Below are 21,723 nucleotides of genomic sequence, written 5' to 3' on the forward strand. Positions count from 1 at the left end.
ATCCATGTTGCTGCAAATGGCCTTACTTCATTCTTTTTTTTTTAACTTTTTATTTTATAGTGGAGCATAGCTGATTAACAATGTTGTAATAGTTTCAGGTGCACAGCAAAGGGACTCAGCCATCCATATACATGTATCTATTGTCTCCCAAACTCCCCTCCCATCCAGGCTGCCACCTAACATTGAACAGAGTTCCCTGTACTATACAGTAGGTCCTTGTTGGTTATCCATTTTAAATATAACAGTGTGTACATGTTGAGCCCAAACTCCCTGACTAATCCTTCCCCCCATCCTTCCCCCCTGGAAACCACAAGTTCATTCTCTAAGTCTGTGAGTCTGTTTCTGTTTTGTAATAAATTAATTTGTATTATTTCTTTTCAGATTCCACATATAAGGGATATCGTATGATATTTCTCTTTCTCTGTCTGACTTACTTCACTCAGCATGACAGTCTCTAGGTCCATCCATGTTGCTGCAAATGGCATTATTTTATCCTTTTTAATGGCTGAGTAATATTCCAATGTATATATGTATTACATCTTCTTTATCCATTCATCTGTTGATGGACATTTAGGTTGCTTCCAAGTCCTGGCTATTGTAAATAGTGCTGCAGTGAACACTGGGGTGTGTGTATCTTTTTGAATTATGGTTTTCCCTGGGTATATGACCAGGAGTGGGATTGCTGGAGCGTATGGTAGCTCTAGTTTTAGTTTTTTAAGGAAACTCCATACTGTTCTCCATAGTGGCTCCACCAATTTACATTCCCACCAATAGTGCAGGAGAGTTCCCTTTTCTCCACACCCTCTCCAGTATTTATTGTTTGTAGATTTTTTCTGATGGCCATTCTGACCAGTGTGAGGTGATACCTCAATGTTGCTTTGATTTGCATTTCTCTAATAATTAGTGATGTCAAGCATCTTTTCATGTGCCTCTTGGCCATCTGTATGTATTCTTTGGAGAAATGTCTATTTAGGTCTTCTGCCTACTTTTTGACTGGGTTGCTTGTTTTTATGGTATTGAGCTGCATGAGCTGTTTGTAAATTTTGGATACTAATCCTTTGTCAGTAACATTATTTGCAAAAATTGTCTCCCATTCTGTGTGTTCTTTTCATTTTGTTTATGGTTTCCTTTACTGTGCAAAAGCTTTTGAGTTTAATTAGGTCGCAATTGTTTATTTTTGTTTTTATTTCCATTACTCTGGGAGATGGATTGAAAAACATATTGTTGCGATTTATGTCAGAGAGTGTTCTGCCTATGTTTTTCTCTGAGAGTTTTTAGTATCCAGCCTTACATTTAGGTCTTTAATCCATTTTGAGTTTATTTTTGTGTGTGATGCTAAAGAGTGTTCAAATTTCACGTATTTACATGTAGCTGTACAGTTTTCCCAGCACCATGTATTGAAGAGACTGTCTTTCCATCATTGTATAGTCTCGCTTCCTTTGTCATAGATTAACGGACCATAGGTGTGTGGGTTCATTTCTGGGTTTTCTATCCTGTTCCACTGATCTATATGTCTGTTTTGTGCCAGTACCATATAGTTTTGATGATTGTAGCTTTGTAGTATAGTCTGAAGTCAGTGAGCCTGATTCTTCCAGCTCTGTTTTTCTTTCTCAAGATTGCTTTGGCTATTCGGGGTCTTACATGTCTCCATACAAATTTTAAGATTTTTTTGTTCTAGTTCTGTGAAAAATGCCATTGGTAATTTGATGGGGATTGCATTGAATCTGTAGATTGCTTTGGGTAGTATAGTCATTTTCTCAATATTGATTCTGCCAATCCAAAAACATGGTATATATTTCCATCTGTTTGTGTTGTCTTCAATTCCTTTCATCAGCATCTTATAGTTTTCAGAGTACAGGTCTTTTGCCTCCTTAGGTAGGTTTATTCCTAGGTATTTTATTCTTTTTGTTACAATGGTAAATGGGACAACCTAAAAGTATAAAGATAGTGGGAACAGAGTCAAATTAGAAGGACTCAGAGGTCAGGAACAAAACAAGTAAGGTTGTAGTTGATCAGCAGTGGAGGAAGCAGGCTTAGAGAATTTTTGAACATACATGTCAGGATGTATAGATACATTATAGTTTTTTACCTGCTTCAGATACTTGAATGCGCATTTCAGGTCTCTTCACAGAGGCCAGAATGAGGCATGGATCTCATAATATTTTAGAAAGTATATTAAAAATGAATAACCAAATCACTGAAATCAGAGACATTTTGACTTGAGAACTAGCACTACCACTGATGCGCTATGTGGATCTGAGCAAATCACTCTTTGAACCTTGCTCAGCCTCTTCACCCATCAGATGGAGGTAATAATAGCATGTAACGCACCCAGTTGGTCTAAGAACTGAACAAAATAATACAGAGAAGGGTCTTCATGCAGTCCCTGCCTATGGTAAACACTCCATAATTATTATTTATCACTAGTATAATTATCCTCCATCCAGAAGTCTTCATTTTAGGGCCCTGCTAGTGACCTTCTCTCCTGACTTGTTTCTACCCCCCCCCAAGCCCCTGCCAGCTCTCGTCACAGTACCCATCAGCACCCCCCTGACCTTGCCCCACTGTCCTTCCACCACAGGTGTCGTGTTGCCTCCCTCTTACCCTGTGAATCCATCAACTGGAAACACTGTTGAAGAAAAACCACACATTCACACCAAGAAGCAAGTGGAGAGGCCACGTACGTTCACTGGCGGGCATGGTAAAGATGGTACACGACAGGTATCCCGGCTAAGCCCTGGACTCAAGAGATTTTACATTTTTGTGAGTAAAATCAAGTAAAAACTTTTAATTAAATGGGATACTAGGAGAAGTTTTTGGTCTTCAAAGATGGAGCGTTTAAATTACCTCATTTTTAGAAAATCAACAGATGAGCCCTTTGACTACACACACTTAAGACAAGTCCTTTGTTTGTGACAGAGTTGCAGTGACCTGTAGGCTGAAGTTAGGTGTCGTGGTTTGATCAGTCACCATGTAAGGTAGAATGAACTCGTTCTCTGAGAATATTGACATCCTTTCTTTATTGTTATTATTGGTTGATTTGTTTATGTGATTTTGTTTTGTTTGCTTGCTTGTTTGAAGCATTGAGAATCACGTGCAGGTGATAAAGCCCAGAAGGCAGAAGCTGCTCTGCTGAGAGACCCAGCAGGAGCAGAACACTTAAGGCCCAGAGGACATCACGGTGAGGAGAGACTTCCTCTGAGCTTCTTCTAGAACTAACAGTGCCCTGCACCTCAGGAGCTGCAGCAATGGGAGCACAGGGGTGGTGCCGCATCCAACAAGAGGTCTTCTTCCGACGACTGGTATGCTGGTAGCTGGTAGCCTGGGGAAACTAGAACAGGAAAAGAAGAAGATGAAACTGTCACACGGGCCCCGTGATCACCTGGGAGGCTTCCCCTTGGGGACTGGCAGACGGAATTGTGGGAACTCGGATGCTGAGGTCTTGTAAACATACTGCAGGAGGCACTGTCATTTCAGCACGAAAAATAAAAGAGGTCAAATTTTGTATAAACCGACTGGTGAGGACTTCTTTCAACCTCCTTATATTGTGAATTAAAAACATGATGTACAAACTCCTTACGTGTCTTGACCAAGATTACCCAGGAAGGGAGAATGACGTATGCATCAAGATTTTGAGCTATAGTATGTTATAATAATATAGAGTAAAAAAGTAAAAATTGGTTCGAATTTAGAGAGTAAATATCTTCCTTACCGTTCGCCAATCCAGAATCAGAACTGCAAGTAAAGCCAGGTGAGAATTTATCGGAAAACAGTCATTCTCCCAAATACAAGCTGCAACCATAGAATGCAGTAACAGCCCAGTTCTTGGAGTGACCATGGATTTCATACTGAGAATTCTTATTCTCTGAAATCACGGACTATCAGAAACATTTCTGTTTGAAGTTATTTCGGTAAGATAAAACACCAGAGTCTGGTCTGGAGGAGTTTAATCATTGTGATATTCTGAAGCAGGCTTTATTTGCAGCCCATGTGCAGAGCTTCAGCAAGCAGGTCTTCAACACAGCATTTGACATCTACGCTAACTTTGTTTCCAAGGAAAACATAACTGCGGGTTCACTTCACAGGCCAGAATTGATGGTGACCCCTTTACACACAGCCTGACTTTGCTTGGAGCCCATCGGAACACCACTTCATTTACATTGCACCTAAAGGCCACTCTTGCAAAATCCCATAGTAACTCTTTTTTTTTTTCCTTTCTTTGGTGAAACTCCCCATGGTTCCTTGGATGTGCGGTCCCCCACATGGCAATGAGTCAGTAAAGTTGACTTAGTTGGTGCACAGGTTTGTCTCTGGTGGTCTTAGGCTTATTGAGCTAGGAAAAGACAATTTCTTATATTTTATTTTATTTTATTTATTTTTTAAATTTCTTATATTTTAAATGTCTACTCTTAATTATCTGTATTATATCCTCTTCCATATGCAGAAGTAACGAAATAACCTAATTGCAAACCAGAAGAACGTTTATAGCTTAAACGTTTCCATGCTATAAACATAGAACGTTCTTGAGATCAAAGAGGAAGAAAATCAGTGCTTTTAAAATGAAATACACACAGATTTGGTTTTCTTCTGCTTTCCCAAAACCCAGCCTGTGCCTCTTATAATACAACAGTGATCAATAAAGTGTTTTTTCTCCTTAGTTGTATGACCGAGCAACGCTTAGTGACAACGACCAGCATCGCTTGAAAGATACTGAAAAACTTAAAATACTGAAGAATTTCCACAGCCTCCTTCCCAGTCCTCATTCTTAACGTATGACCTTATTTTCTACTTCACAGAGAATTAGGAAAAAATCAGAAGGGAATGTACACAAGCCTCCAGCGCATCTTCCCAACCTCCTGCAACTGCACCTGTATACTTGTCCCTTGGCATCCAACAAGGATGCCTCCCTCTGCTCTGCACTAGGATCCCATCTGCTTGCACCCACACAAGGACATTGTTCCAGGAATTCTCTCCTTTCTTCTCCCTGGTGGTCCACCTTCAAGACAGCCCTGGATGATCCTCAACGCCTGGTACCTGTGCCGTGGTGCAGTCCCCTCTCACACTGAGTCAGGGATGGACTGTATAACCAGCAGAATTCTGCAGAAGCCCCAGTGTGTGACTTCAGATGCCAGGTCATAAAAGACAATGGCACCTCTGCCTTCTTGGAGTTCTTACTGTGGGGAAGCCACACCATGTCATGAGGACACTCAAGCAGTCCCCGATGAGGCCCATGAAGAGAAACTGAGGTCTCCCCCAAGCAGCGAGGGCCAACGTGCCTGGCCCATAAGCAAGCCTCCTCAGACGTGACACCTCCAGCCCGTCCACATCTTCAGATGCCTGGAGCCATGGCCAGCATCTCCATGCAGTTTTGGGGGAGACTCTGAGTGAGAACCCCACCCAAGATGCTCCCAAATTCCTGACCCACAGAAACTGTGAGAGAGGACAGATGTCCGGTGTCCCCCAAGGCATTGCATTTGGGATAATTTGTTACGCAGCAATAGATAACTAATACATCTCCCGTGATCACAGGACTTGAGCTGCTCCCCATCTTTCCCAAAGGAAAAGCCAGAGTCCCCTGCAGGCCTCACGAGGCCCCTCCCATCCTGTTCACCCCATTCTCACCACCCCAGGTCCACCCACGGTGACTTCCTTCCCTTCCTCAGAGCCCTGAGATGGGCCTCAGAGCCTCTGTTCCCTCTCCCCTCTCCCCCCAGCCATCCCTCAATGTCTCCCTCTCTGGGAGGTCTTCCCTGATGACCCTTCCAGAAACACAGCTGCCCACATACACCCACACCCACATCCACACACATTTGTCTTTCTCCCTCCTTTATTTTTTCCTTAATACATATTACTGTTTAATAGACCACATGTACCGTTTATGATCCGGCTGCCCTCATAGCTGAGAGCTGAGCTGGTGCAGGGATTGTTGTCTGTCCCCAGTGCCTATAACACTGTCCAGTTTACTGTACATCCTCCATAAAGATGTCTCGGATGAATGCATGAATGTTAAGTATGCAAAATTAATAGTACCTTAAAAATGCCTGACACAGGCCTTTGTGATCCGACTCCACTTTATAAACCTGCCTCTAAAATTTACCACTAGTTTATATAGCAAATATACGGGTCCTTAGAATCCACACCTTTTGTTTCATCTTGATTTTCTTCTAAGTTCTCTGTTTTTTAACTTTTATTCCTATTATTATGTCCTCATTCTACACTGCTTCAAAGACTTCATGAAATTAATATAAATAAATGAAAGTAAGTAAGTAAATAGTGTTAGTGTTCTCCTAAACTCAAAATAGGTGATTAAAACTATCACTGGCCCAGTACATTAGAGAATTGTAAACTTTTTAAGGAATAAAGATCTAATTTTTTGTAAACCCTATTTTTAAAAGTTAGCAAAAGGTAATAGTTTATTTTTCATTGAGGTAAACTTTATTGTGAAATAGTTTACATGAAAAATAAACTTTGGATCAGGACAGGGACATTTATTTTTAACATTTTGCCTCAATTCTCAGTATCACAGCGTATTTTTTCTAATGTCAGGTTATTCTTGGAACATATCGTTTGCTTTTGGGATATAATAAAACTCTTCTTGAAAATTATTTTTGATAAATTGATTCTTTCTTTTCCAAAGAATCCAGGAAGAGTTCTTTTAAAGACTACAGTGAATGATTACACTATCTAGTGAATAAACAGGTTTTTTTCTGCCTTCACACAATTCATAATTTCTCGTTATGTATAGAATCCTCAAATTTGGGAGCAGGAGAGCACAGCCAGTAGGATCCTATACGAACATTTAGCAACTACCGGAGGGAGGGAGAGTAGACTAGATTTTGGAAAGCCCTTACAGCCATACTTACCCCAAAGAGTCCTAAAATGATAAACATCTGCTCAGTAATCAAAATGGGAAATAATTGGTTTTGATTCTAAAGGAAAGAATAAAATAGTACTTCTCAGGATATGTTTCACTTCGTCTAAGTACTTCTCTTATTTAGTGAATGGTTGAAAAAGACAATCAAATTAAATATATATATAGGTATATACCTTATCATATTTATGTGATTGATAAATTTACCTGGCTGTGTAATTGTGTAATTGCCATAAAATAATCACAAACTTAACACTTTTGTAGATTTTTTTACATTTACTTTTGTATTGAAGTATAGTTGATTTACGTTTCAGATATACAGAAAAGTAATTCAGTTTTATATATATATATGTATATATATATATATATATATATATATATATATATACACACACACACATATCTGTATATATTCTTTTTCAGATTCTTTTCCATTATAGGGTATTACGAGATACTTAATATATTTCCCTGTGCTATACAGAAGGTCCTTGTCATTTATCTATTATATATATAGTAGTGTGTATCTGTTAATCCCAAACTCCTAATTTATCCCTCCCCCCTCCAACTTTATTTTTTAGAACAGCTCTAGATTTACAGAAAAATTAAGCAGATAGGACAGAGTTCCCATATACCCTGTCTCTCCTCTCTCACAGTTCCCGTTAATAATATCTTGCATTAGTGTGGTACCTTTGATACAATGGATGAACCAATACTGAAACATTTTTTGGAGCTAAAGTCCGTAGTTTAGAGTTCACTCTTTAGGCTAGTTCTATGGGTTCTGACAAATGTATAATGTCAAGTACTCACCATTACATTATCATACAGATAGTTTCACTGTCCTTAATCCCCTGTGCTTCACACCTTCATTTCTCCCCTGCTCCGCTTGAACTTCTCACAACTACCGATCTTTTTACTGTCTCCATAGTTTTGTTTTGTCCAGAATGTCATGTACTTGTAATCATACAGTATGGAGACTTTTCAGATTGGCTTCTTTGACTTAGAAAGATGCATTTAAAGTTCCTTCATGTCTTTTTGTGGTTTGAGTTTTTCTTTTATTGGTAAATAATATTCCACTGTATGGATGTACTACAGTTTGTTTTTCCACTCACCTATTGAGGGACGTCTTGGTTGCTTACAGTTTTTAGCAATTATGAATAAAGCTGCTAGAAACATTTGTGTAGACATAAGTTTCCATTCATTTTTTGTAAATACCTGGAAGGATGATTGCTGGATTATATGGTAAGACTATGTTTATCTTTGTAAGAAACCACCTAACTGTCTTCCAAAGTAACCACACAATTTTGCAATCCCACCTGCAATGAAAGAGAGTTCCTCTTGTTCCAAGGTGTTTCCATAATTTGGAATTGTCAGATTTTTGAACTGGAGCCATTCTAGTAGGTTGTGAAGTGTGATTTAATTTGCAAATGTTTTAACTTGTAATTGCCTAGTTACGTGATGTTGAGACTCCTTTCATATGATTATTTGCCATTTTTAAAACTTTTATAAGCTACCTGTTCAGATCTTGAGTCCACTTTTTAAGCTGTGTAGTTGGTTTTCTTACTGTTGAATTTTAAGAGATCTTTGTATGTTTTTGGATACGAGTCCTTTATCTGATATGTATTTTACAAATGTTTTCTCCCATATCAGGGTTGTCTTTTCATTCTCTTACTGTCTTTCTCAGAGAAGTTTTTAATTTTAGTAAGTTCAATTAATCAATTGTTTCTTTCATTCATTGTGCTTTTAGTGTTGTATATTAAAGCTCATCACCAGATCCAAACTCACTTAGATTTTCTCCTATGCTTTTACAAGTTTTAAAGTTTCATATTTTACATTTAAGTGTATGATATGTGTCAAAATTTTGTGAAAAGTGTAAGGTCTGCATCTAGCTTAGTTTGTTTTGCACATGGATGTCTAGTTATTCCAGCACTATTTGTTAAAATACTGTCCTTTCTCCATTAAATTGCCTTCGTTTCTTTATCAAAAAGCAGTTGACTATATACATGTGGGTCTATTTAGGGGTCTCCATTCTGTTCCATGGATCTATGTGTGTATTCTTTCACCATTACCACATTGTCTTGATTATTGTACTTTCCAGTAAGCCTTCAAGTTGGGTAGTGTTTCTCTTTGTTGTTCTTCAGTATTGTGTTGGTAATTCTGGGTCTTTTGCCTTTTTGTATAAACTTTAGAATCAGTTCATCAATATTCACAAAATAAGTTTCTAGGATTTTGATTGGGATTGCATTCAATCCACAGATCAAGTTGAGGAGAAGTGACATCTTAACCATACTTTCTTCTATCCATGAACCTGGAATGTTTCTCCATTTATTTAGTTCTTTGATTTTGCTCAAAATAATTTTGTAGTTTTCCTCACATAGATCTTATACAAATTTTGTTAGGTTTATACTAAATATTTTACTTTTTTAGTGCTAATGTAAACAGTATTTTGCTTTTAACTTCAAGTTTTATTGTCCTTTGCTGGCATATAAAAACCAATTGACGTATCTATTAACCTTGTATCTTGCAACCTTGCTATAATTGCTTACTAGTTCCAGGAATTCTTTCTGGCAATTCTTTGGGATTTTCTATATATACAGTCATATCATTTGTGAACAAAAACAGTTTTATTATTTCCTTCCCAATCTCTGTAACTTTTACTTCTTTTTCTTGTCTAATTGTTTTAGCTAGGACTTCTAGTACAGTACTGAAAAGCAGCTGTGAGAGGGGCTATCTTTATCTTATTCCTGATCTCGGTGGGAAAGCCTTTAGTCTCTCACCATTAAGTATGATGTTAACTGTGGGTTTTTAATAGATGTTCTTTATCAAACTGAGGAAGTTCCCCTTCCTCAATTTCTAGTTTACTGAGCATTTTTATTCTAAGTGGGTATTGGGTTTTGTCAAATGTGTTTTCTATATCTATTGATATGATCATGTGATTTTTCTTTTTTAGCTTGTTGATATGGTGGATTATATTAATTGACTTTTGAATGTTGAACCAGGCTTGCATACCTGGGATAAATCTCAGTTGGTCATTGGGTGTAATTCTTTTAATATATTGTTGGCCTCTATTTGCTAATATTTTGCTGTGGATTTTTTGCTTGTATATTTGTGAGAGATATTGGTCTGTAGTTTTCTTGTAATGTCTTTATCTGGTTTTATTATTAGGATAGTGCTGGCCTCATAGAATGAGTTAAGAATTGTTTTTTTGTTTCTTTTTTCTGCAAGAGTATAGATTAATTGGTATACATTTCTTCCCTAAATGTTGGTAGAATTCACCTGTGAACTTATCAAGGCCTGGTGCTTTCTGTTTTGAAAGCTTATTAATTATTGATTCAATTTATTTAATATAAGCCTATGCAGACTGTGTGCTCCTCTTTAGATGAGTTTTATTACATTGTGTCTTTTTAGGGATTGGTCCATTTCATCTAGTTTATCAAGTGTGTAAGCATAGAGCTGTTTATAATATTCCTTTATTACCCTTTCAACATCCGTGGGATAAGTAGCGATGGCCTCGCTTTCATTTCTAATAATAGTAATTTGTATCTTTTTTTCTTCAGTTAGCCTAGCTAGAGATTTAGACATTTTATTGATCTGTTCAAATAAACAGCTGTTTCCTTTATTTTCTCTATTGTTTTGCTGTTTTCAATTTCATTGATTTCTACTCTAACTTTTTCTTTCTTCTGCTTACTTTGCATTTAATTTGCTCTTCTGTTTCTAGTCTCCTATAATGGGAAAATAGATTACCGATTTTAGATCTTTCTTTTCTAGTATATGTATTAAGTACTATAAATTTCCTTCTATGCACTGTTTTCACTGCATCCTATAAGCTTGATAAGCAGTATTTTCATTTTCATTTTAGCTTGATATAAATTTTATTTTGAAAACTCTTCTTTGATCCCTTAGTTATTTAGAGGAGTGTCGTGTAATTTCCAATATTTGGGGATTTTCCAGCTATGGAAACAGAAATAACAGAAATCTTTCTGTTATTTATTTCTAGTTTAATTTCATTGTGGTCTGAGCTCATACTTTGTGTGACACATATTCTTTTAAATGTGTTAAGATGTGTTGTACAGCCTAGAATGTAGCCAATTCTGGTTAACGTTTTATTTGAGCTTACTGAGCTTCTATGTGAGGTTAGTGTTTTATGTGTTGTCTCTTGTGATTGGATGAAATACACAACTGTCTTTTAGATCCAGATGATAATGGCGCTATTCAATTCAACTATATCCTCACTGATTTCATGCCTGCTGGATCTGTCCATTACCAATAGAGGGGTGCTGAAACTGCAAGTGTAATAGTGCATTTATGTCTCTTTCTCCTTGCAGTTTTATCTGGTTTTGCCTCATGTACTTTGATGCTCGATTGTGAGGTTCGGACACAGGATTGTCGTGTCTTCTTGGTGAGTTGACCCTTTATCATTATGTATCCCTGAAAATTTCCTTGTTCTGAAGTCTGCTTTGTCTGAAATTAAAATGGCCATTCCAGCTTTCTTCTAATTAGTGTTAGCACTGTGTATCTCTCTCCATTTTTAATCTGTGTCTTTATCATTAAAGGGGGTTTCTTGTAAACAACATGTAATTGGGTCCTATATTTTATTCACTCTGTCAGTCTTTATCTTTTAATTGGTGTATTTAGATAATTCACATCTAAAGTGATTATTGATAGAGGTGGATTAATATGTACCATATACTTTTTTCTATTTGTTGCCCTTCTGCTTTGTTTTCTTTTTTTGTCTTCCCTCCCTTTTTCTGGTTTTAATCAGGGATTTATATGATTCTATTTTCTCTCCTCTCTTAGCCTATTAATTATACTTTTTAAAAGATTTTAAGGGTTGCCCTAGAATATGCAGTAAACATTTATAACTATCCTAAATCCACTTTCAAATAACACTGTACCTCTTCACAGGTAATGCAGGTTCTTTATAATAAACTATTCCCAGTTCCTCCCTCCCGTCCCTTATAACATTGCTGTCATTCATTTCACTTACCCATAAGCTATACTCACCCAACTTATGGTTGCTATTTTTATTTTGAAGTTATCTATTAGATGAATTAAGAATAAAAAATAAGGTCTTATTTTTACTTTCATTTATTCCTTTTCTCATGTTCTTCCTTTCTTCATGTAGATCCAAGTTCCTGACTATATCATTTTTCTTCTCTATGAAGAACTTCTTTTAACATTTCTTCCAAGACAGGTCTACTCATGAAAAATTTCCTCAGGTTTTGTTGTCCAAGAAAGTCTAATTCCTCTCCACTTTCAAAGGATAATTACACTGGATACAGAATTCTACATTGGTGGATTTTTCTTTCAGCACTATAAATACTTCATTCCACTCTTCTTGTTTGCATGGTTTCTGAAGAGAGAAGTCTGATGTAATTCTATTCTTGCTTTACCATAGGTAAGGTATATTTTTTCTTCCAGCTTCTTTCAATATTTTTTTTTTTGTCTGATATTCTGCAACTTGAATATGATACGCCTACATGTAGATATTTTTGTATTTATCCTGTCTGATGTTTTCTGAGCTTCTTGAGTCTCTGGTTTAGTATCTGCCATCAATTCTGGAAAATTCTCAGCCTATTACTTCAAATAATTCTTCTCCTTCCTCTCTTTACTATCTGGTATTCCCATTATTTATATTTTACACTTTTTTGTAATTTTTTCATAGTTCTCGAATATTGTTCCTTTTTCAAAAAAAAAATCTTTTTTCTCTTTACACTTAAATTTGAGAAGTTTCTATTGACATGTCTTCAAGCTCATGGGTTACTTCTCAGCCATGAAAAGCATTCTCCATTTTGCATTGTTTCTGTTTTCCAGCAGCTTCTTCTGATTCTTAGAGTTTTCATCTCTCTGCTTATATTACACATCTGTTCTTGCAAGTTGTAAACTTTCTGGAGTAGAGCTCTTATCATGTTAATTATTTTAAGTACTTTAAATTCCCAGTCTGATCATTCCAAAACCTCTACCATATCAGAGTCTGGTTCTGATGCTTGCTTTATCTCTTCAGACTGTGTTTTTTCTTGCCTTTTAGCAGGCATTCTAATTCTTTACAAGCCATACATGATGTATCAGATAATAGGAACTGAGGTAAGCAGGTCTTTAGTGTGAGGTTTTATGTTAACATGGCCAGGAGTCGGGCTGTGTTTACTGTTTGCTGTGTCAGAGGTTTCACTTTCCTTTAACATCCCTTGTTCTGTCTGCTCTCGTGTCTTTGGGTTTACTTAGAAACTCCTTTCTGAATGGTGTCTGTGTCCTGCAGCTCTCTCAGTTGTAATCCACTGTTACTGTACTGGAGAACTTTTAATACGATTGTAAAGTATTGGGAAGGAGAGGCATTCTATAATCTTATGATTAAATCTCCCTTTTTATCTGGCCGGAATCCCCAGGCTATGACCTTCAGAATAGTTGTTCCGGCTTTTTCTTGTTGGGATGACAGGCATGACAACTTCCAGCACCTTCAAATGTCCAAGTGGGAACCAGCAGTTCTTTTTTCCCTCATGTGAGACAGGCTAGAAGAGGCACAAGTTATCTAATTGTTCTCCCTGGAGGTCAGATGGAGCTCTGATATTGAAGTTTCCCTTGCGGGCTAGCCTTTGTTTCAGGAAAAGGAAGCTTTGGGTATATTTCAGAATGAGTGCTTTTTCCCTCCCCTTGCCAGAGGCAAGAGAGAATTTTTCTCTGATCTTCACAGGAGAGCCTGTGGGGCTCCTGAAAGTAAAACTCCTGAAAGTGTGGGTGCTCCCCTGAGGCTGGGTCCTGCTCCCCCAGAGTTTTCCATTCTCAATTAAGTCCACACTCCGTCTCCAGCTATTCACAGATTACTGCTTAAGTGTCCCCACCCATTACTGGCTCTTGTTCCTAGTCAGCTGGGATTGTCTGCATTTCACCTACTTCTTCAGTTTTCAGGGAGGTGATTTGTCCTGAATTCTCTGGTAGATGTAAGTAGAATTGTTGATTTTCAGTTGGTTCAGTTTTTTTCTTGTTGTGATGGCAGCAGTGACAGTTTCTAAGATCTTCATACGTCAGAGTGGAAACCTGAAGTCCTAATAATAATATTTTATATCCATTATATCTTTTGACGACACGAAAGGGTGCCAATGAAAAATTAGTTGATCCAAGAAAGAAATGGAAAATTTTATTCAAGCCAATTTTGAGGATTATAACTCAGAAAGAGCATCTCAGAAAGCTCTAAGAACTATTGTGCCCATTAGAAGTCAAGGCACAGTTATATAAGTTTCTTGAGACAGAGGGCTGTACATCAAATGACATGTTACTGGCAGTTTACATGATCCAGATCTAATTGGCATCGTGGCGGGTCATGTGATCCCCTACAAGATCAGGAAGGAATGTTGTCTTTTAAGGAGTTGTCTTGTTAATGCTGGGAGAATGTTGCTCGTTGTGGTTGAGCAGGTATTCCTGCAAATGGGGGAGGTCTGGTCGATGCATAAAGCAGATACACAATGCATAGTGCCGGGAGAGAGGGGGCCAAAGGTCAGAGAAGGCTTTTTTATGTTTAAATTTTTCTTGTCTTGCCATTAAATACAAATTTTTATTTCACAAGGTACACAGATCTTATTATTGGCATTTAACCGACAAGAAAACTGAGGCTGAAGGAGATTAAATAACTTTCCCAAAGACAAAGGGCCAGTAGGTGAAGCTAATCCACATCTTCTAGACCCTGCCAAGACTCCTCCAACACAGACGCGTATGTTCAGTCATTAATGCACCTGAAACAGTGTGAAAGGAAAACTTCCGTGTAAGAGAGGATCGTCCACATTTCAGTTGGCTCTGTGGCCTGATTATCAAAAGCCCTGCCCTGGGATATTCCATAATAAATGTCCTCAAGCCTGACTCAGACCCCAGCTCCCATTTAGATTTTAGGGGATTCACAACAGTGGGAGTCTCAGTTTCTCAGTATGAATCTGGAGCAAGAACTAACCACATGATCATTCACTGAGGTCTCTTGCAATCACAAAATGAAGCAGCGCTAGGTTGTATTTAGGTTTCATATTTTTGGAAGAGAGAGTTTGTATATGTGTGTATCTGTGGGTCTGTGGGTATGGATACGTGAAAGAGGAAGTTATGTCTTTACAATTTTTCTGAACTGCTAAATTAAGCCTCTCCCTTAAGTGAAAAGCCTTAGCTTCTTTAATTCTTTAAATGACATGACACTTTACCTTCCCACCTGCTTAAATACACTATAGCTTATGAATGTGAATAATATTTAAAGCAGGACTTCCTTCCAGGATTTCCTTTGCCTTTGGATTGTCCTTATGTTTTGTCGTGGTAACTCCACAACCATTACCAACAGCTGAAATGTCTCTCAGTGTGCAATGTCACTTCCTCAGAGAAGCTTTCCCTGAACTCTTAGACAGGACAGAACCCAGCACTTCCTCTTTCTGAACCTACATGTTCATATCTTTGTCCCTTGCTATTCTGGAATCTTCATGAGGGTGGATTCTGCATAAGTCACAGCTGCACCCCCAGGGCTGACAGTCTAGGATGGTGCTGTCCACTAGACTTTTCTGCAGGATAGAGATGTTCTATCATCTGCAAGTGATTGCTGAGCACTTGAAAAGTACAGGTGAACTACTGAATTTTTAATCCCAACTTAAATTTAAATAGCTGCTAGTGGCCACATATCAGACAGTGGAGGCCTAGAGCAACGTGTCTCAAAATCTAAATCAAGATGTCAGGAGTCTGCTTCTTGATCCATCCTCCAGGTAATTCTTACCAGCAGTAAAATGTCACAGCTGTTGGTCTAGAATGGGATTCTCAATCCTGGCTGCACATTAGACTCGCCTGGAGGAGGTGTTAAAAGAGAACGTGTCCCAGCCACGCCCCTAGAGATTCTATTTCAGTTGGTCTGGTGTGGGGTGCAGGTATTAGTACTTAAAAAACGAAACACGACAGAAACTCTCCCCTGGGGACTGTTACAGGCAGTCAGCCTTGAGCGTCTAGAAGATCTGTTCTCGGCCCTCAGAATAGACCAAATAAATATACAGACAAATGGTCTGGGGGCGTTTATAAAGGATTAGTGATTACAAGTGAAATCTGGTGATGTCGCAAGAGATAATTAGTGACATTAGTGGTTCAGATGAATTTCTTGACGTTCCATGAAAAAAAAAATTCAGCTTTAGATAATCTCTAACGACTGTGTGAAATTCCTTGTCCTTTTATCCATAAACGGTACAAATCATACCAAGCCCTGCGACATCTGGAGAGGGTGACACGCTCAGAGTTCCCTAAGCAATCATCTCTTAAGATGCACAAAACCTCTCTAGTTTGCTGGTTGATTGACAGAGGGCCTGGTGACTTCACATGCAGTCACGTGACCGTCCGCTGCCCAGCAGCTGGAAGAAGGTGTTTTCCAACCTGCCGCTCCGGGCAGGTCCCGGGTCTCCTTTGCTAAGCCCTCCCCCCTCCTCCCCCCCGCCAGGTGCGTCGGTCACCGTCTCGGCGGTAAGGAACGGCGCCCGGACTAGCGCGGGAACGTGGGTGCCGGAGTCCCGCCCTCCCCTCCGGCAGGTGCACAGGTAAGGGTCCCGCAGGAAGTCCAGGCTGGCCGGGTGCCCGGCGCAGAGGGAATCAGGCGGGTGCAGGCTGGGCGCCGGCGCGGGGGAGGCGGCCGCCCGGGTGCAGAGCCCAGGGAATTTCAGCCGCGGCCCCGGGCGCGGCGAGGACCGCAACTCAAGGAAACCCGAGCAGCTTTGCAGGGGAGTGTCTGATAAATTTTCAAAAAGTGCTCCTGATTGAAAAGAAAAAAAAAAAAAATCAAGGCTCAGAATAAGTAGGTTCAAGCACTGCTAATTTTAGCCAAGACACCGGAGGAGCTTGCCAGGGGATTTGAGGAAATTAACACGAAACTAAAACCGAATCTTAGGTGAAGTGGAGCAAGGAATATTGATCAGCACATACTAAATGCTAACAAAAGGTCTCCAGAGAGAGAGGTTCACAGGAAAAAGCTTAAACTACTACGAGAGATTTAAGGGAGAAGTACTATTCAATGAAACAAAAGTACTAGAACAAAAATAAATGAATATAGTTTAACAATATATCAGCATATACTTAAACATGTGAAAACTACTTTAGTCTAAAGTATATTAAGTTAATTTAAATATTATTCAAAAGTAGTCTGAGCCTTGTTAACTCAACAGGTTTGCATTTTAAAAAACTGGGTCTAGAGTGTGCTGGAGTGATATTTTTTTCCTTTCCACAGAACTTCATTGATTTAGAATGAGGTAGATTCTTCCTTAAAGATAGTAAACATTGCCAACCCACAGTGAAATTAGATCACATGCTTTCTGAAATGTACCAGAGGGGCATGCAATAAACTTCATTTATTTGCAGGTAATAACTAAGTAACACTGGTTAATGTTCACTCAGCAGTCAAAATGCAGTGTATGCGCCGTGATTAGCACGCCAGATTATTCTTTCAAGGAAACCTGAGAGGTTTAGGGTTGTCAGTATTCTTCAGTAGACACATCGTTTTGCTCATGTTGCTATTTTTTTAAGGGTAGGCATTCTCTTCGCAATGTGCTTATAAAGGGATTTTTTCGCTTAGCTGATTTTAGTTAAAATGGAAACAAAATTAGTTTCTTAGCTGAACTTAATCATGTGTCCTCAGTCGTGTGATATCCTTCCTGGATACCTCCTGCTCCTCTGACCTATTGCAGCTCTGGTATTTTAGCAACAATCCACCAGCTTGACCCTTGAGCAAAACCCATGGAAGCCATTGATGGAAGCCACAGGGCTGAAACTTTCTTTGCATCTAATAGTAAGACTATTATTATTTTTATTGAAGTAGTGTTACTGGGTCAGTGTTTAAATGTCTTAGCATCTCTTCCTCAACTATGGTCCCATGGAGGATATTGTCTTAACAGCATTTTGTCTTATTTTAAGAAAACACACAAGATTTTAAATAGATATCTTTTTTGCTAAAATTTATTCATCAATTTGAAGTTATTCCTGTTTTGGGTTAAACTATGTTTAATAATACCAAAGAAGATATATTGTAGGTAGTTGTATATTTGATAATTCTCTGCAAAGAACACATAAGGAACAATACGTGAAAAAAAATGAAACACCTTAAATGTAAAAATTTATCATTGTAAAATAAAATAATAAGGAAAGGTAATTTCAGATGTACTTTGTTCAATACATATCCACAAGAGGTTATCACTATAATATTAAATTTGGGGGAAAAAAACCACTGGATTATTTTAAATTCCATTCCAGAAGATTTATATAGAGAAGTGAATGAATCAAAAAGTCAATGTGCAAAATGATTTCAAAATGGTATTGTGGCATGACTCTGGTTACCTCCTGTGTTAAAAATGACTGTTATTTTTTTCTCATGTAGCTTGTACAACTAAAACAGTGAATTATGTTCAACACCCTTTTCCAGATGTTATCTTATGAAAAATGTCTGGTTTTTAGCCATTTGGGTTTTGGTCCTTTAGGAAACTAGAACTTTCTAATAAGCTTAGCAGTGTTGCCCAGTAGAATTTTCTACAATGATAGGCGTGTTCTACATATAATCTGCTCTGTCCAGTATGGTAGCTGCTGATTATATGTGGCCATTGAGCACTTGAAATGTAGTTAACTTAGCTAAGGAACTGAGTTTTTTTCTTTTACTAAATTTTAATTGATGTTAATGAAGATTCCGTTACCCATACGTGGCCAGTGGCTGCCGGATTGCACAGATATCTGAGTAGCTGCTCGCCTTTGTTCTGCTGGCTGGTTGATAGTATTACGCAAGACACAGCTGCTGACCTTGTACTGTCGGGGAGTCCTGAAGGTATTTTTCAAGAGCCTTAATCTGGAAGGGATTTAAGAGATATGTTTTTTTCATTTCATTTTTGATGACATTTATTGCTTTGTTTTCATATTACGAGCAATACATGTTCACTGCACACTACCAGAAACACATAAAAGCATAACGTAAAAATTTGCAGTCTCCCATAATCCCCACCCTCCAGAGATAACTATTTTAGCATTTTGACACATTTCCTCCCAGTGTCTACCTATTTTTTTTTTCAATTGAGGTATAGTTGACCTACATCACTCTGTTATTTCCAGGTGCACAATACAGTGACTCGATATTTCTATGCATTACAAAAGGATCCCTGCAATAAGTCTAGTTACCATCGTTCCCTATACAAAGTTACTACAATATAATTAACAATTTTCCCCATACTGTACCTTTCATCTTTATCCCTGGGACTCATTTATCTTGTAACTGGAAGTTTGTCCCTCTTAACTCCCTCACCTATTTCACTCACCCCCCAACCCTGTTCCCCTCTGGTGACCACCTATTTGTTCTCTGTATCTATGAGTCTGTTCTTTGTTATGTTTGTTCCTTTGTTTTGTTTTTCAGAGTCCACATATTAGTGAAATCATACGGTATTTATTTTTCTCCATATGATTTATGTCACTTAGTATAATACCTTCTAGGTCCATCCATGTTTTCACAAATGGCAAGATTTCCTTATTTTTATGGCTGAGTAGTATTCTATGTTGTGTGTGTGTGTGCATGTGTGTGTGTGTGTGTGTGTGTGTGTGTGTGTGTGTATATCACATCTTCTTTATCCATTCATCTGTTGCTGGGCACTTAGGATGCTTCCATATCTTGACTGTTGTAAATAATGTAATGAATAGAGGTGTGCATATATCATTTTGAATCAGTGTTTCAGTTTTTCTTCAGAATGATACCAAGAAGTGGATTTTCTGGATGATATGGCAGTTCTATCTTTAGTTTTTTTGAGAAACCTCCATACTGTTCTCCATAGTGGCTGCACCAATTTACATTCGCACCAACTGTGTAGGAGGGTTCCCTTTCTCCATACCCTCTCCAGCATTTGTGATTTGTAGACTTTTTGATGATGGCCATTCTGAAAGGTGTAAGGTGATATATCATTGTGGTTTGATTTGCATTTCTCTGATGATTAGTGCTGTTGAGAATCTTCCATGTATCTGTTGGCCAAGGGTGTGTCTTCTTTGGAAAAATGTCTATTCACGTCCTCTGCCCATTTTTTAATTAGGTTATTTGTTTTTTGATATTGAGTTTTATGAGTCCTTTGTATATTTTGGATATTAACCTATTATGAGGTATATCATTTGCAAATATCTTCTCTGATTTAGTAGGCAGCCTTTTCATTTGATTGGTAGTTCCCATGCTGTGCAAAAGCTTTTTAGTTAGAGTAGTCACATTTGTTTTTGTTTTTTAAAGATTTATTTATTTATTTATCTATTTATTTTTGGCTGCGTTGGGTCTTCGTTGCTGCGCGCGGGCTTTCTCTTGTTGCGGTGAGCAGGGGCTATTTTTCGTTGTGGTGTGCGGGCTTCTCATTGCGGTGGTTTCTCTTGTTATGGAGCACGGGCTCTAGGTGCGCAGGCTTCAGTAGTTGTGGCACACGGGCTCAGTAGTTGTGGCTCGTGGGCTCTAGAGCGCAGGCTCAGTAGTTGTGGCGCACGGGTTTAGTTGCTCCGCGGCATGTGGGATCTTCCCGGACCAGGGCTCGAACCCGTGTCCCCTGCGTTAACAGGCGGATTCTTAACCACTGCACCACCAGGGAAGTCCACCATTTGTTTTTTAATTTTGCTTTTGTTTCCCTTGTCTGGAGAGACAGATTCAAAAAAATATTGCTGAGGCCAGTGTCAAAGAGTGAACAGCCTATGTTTTCTTCTAGGAATCTTATGGTTTCAGGCCTCACATTTAAGTCCTTAATCCATTTTGAGTTTATTTTTGTACGTGGTGTGAGAAAGCAGTCCAGTTTGACTCTTTTTCATGGAGCTGTCCAGTTTACCCAACACCGTTTATCAAAGAGGCTTTTTCCCCATTGCATATTCTTGCTTCCTTTGTCATAGATTAATTGACCATATGTGTGTAGGTTTATTTCTGGGCTCTCTGTTCTTTTCCATTGATCTATATTTCTGTTTTTGTGCCAGTACCATATTGTTTTGACTACTGTAGCTTAGAAGTATGAAATCAGGGAGCATAATAACTCAAGCTTTTTTCTTCTTTCTCAAGATTGTTTTGTCTATTTGGGGTCTTTTGAGTTTCCATACAAATTTTAGAATTATTTGTTCTAGTTCTGTGAAAAATGCCATTGCTGTTTTGATGGGAATTGCAGGAAATCTGTAGATTGCCTTGGGTAGTATGGTCATTTTAACGATATTAATTCTTTTGATCTATGAGCATGGTATAGTTTTCCACTTGTTTGTATCATCTTCAATTTCATCAGTGTCTTATAGTTTTCCAAGTTCAGGTCTTTTACCTCCTTGGTTAGATTTATTCCTAGATATTTTATTCTTTTTGATGCTATTGTAAATGGGATTGTTTTATTAATTTTTCTCTCTGATAGTTCATTCTTAGTGTACAGAAATACAACAGATTTTGTATATTAATTTTGTATCCTGCAACTTCACTGAATTCATTTACTAGTTCTAATGATTTTTTTATTCATTTTTAGGATTTTCTATATATAGTATCCTGGCATCTGCAAACAGTGACAGTTTTACTTCTTTCTTTCCAATTTGGATTCCTCTTATTTCTTTTTTTGTCCACATTGCCACGGCTAGGACTTCCAATACTGTGTTCAATAAGAGTGATGAGAGTGGACATCTTTGTCTTGTTCCTGATCTTAGAGGAAATGCTTTCAGCTTTTCACCATTGAGTATGATTTTTGCTGTGGGTTTGTCATATATGGCCTTTATTATGCTGAGGTAGGTTCCCTCTCTATCCACTTTGTTGAGAGTTTTTACCATAAATGGATATTAAATTTTGTCAGAAGTTTTTTCTGCATCTGTTGAGATGATTATATGGTTTTTATTATTCAATTTGTTATGTGGTGTAT

At 38.2% G+C, this 21,723-nt stretch overlaps 1 protein-coding gene across 1 annotated transcript in view; it reads left to right on the forward strand.

Moving 5' to 3' along the window:
• Positions 1-16,237: 16,237 nt before the first annotated feature.
• The window catches only part of TMEM144 (transmembrane protein 144), a 45,339-nt gene continuing 39,853 nt past the window's right edge, over positions 16,238-21,723 (forward strand). Inside the window, exon 1 of the mRNA XM_059923867.1 lies at positions 16,238-16,401. The gene's annotated coding sequence lies outside the window, so the exon portion shown is untranslated. The remainder of the gene's footprint in view (positions 16,402-21,723) is intronic.

This window comes from Balaenoptera ricei, chromosome 5, assembly GCF_028023285.1.
Source record: "Balaenoptera ricei isolate mBalRic1 chromosome 5, mBalRic1.hap2, whole genome shotgun sequence".
Classification (NCBI taxonomy): Eukaryota; Metazoa; Chordata; class Mammalia; order Artiodactyla; family Balaenopteridae; genus Balaenoptera; species Balaenoptera ricei.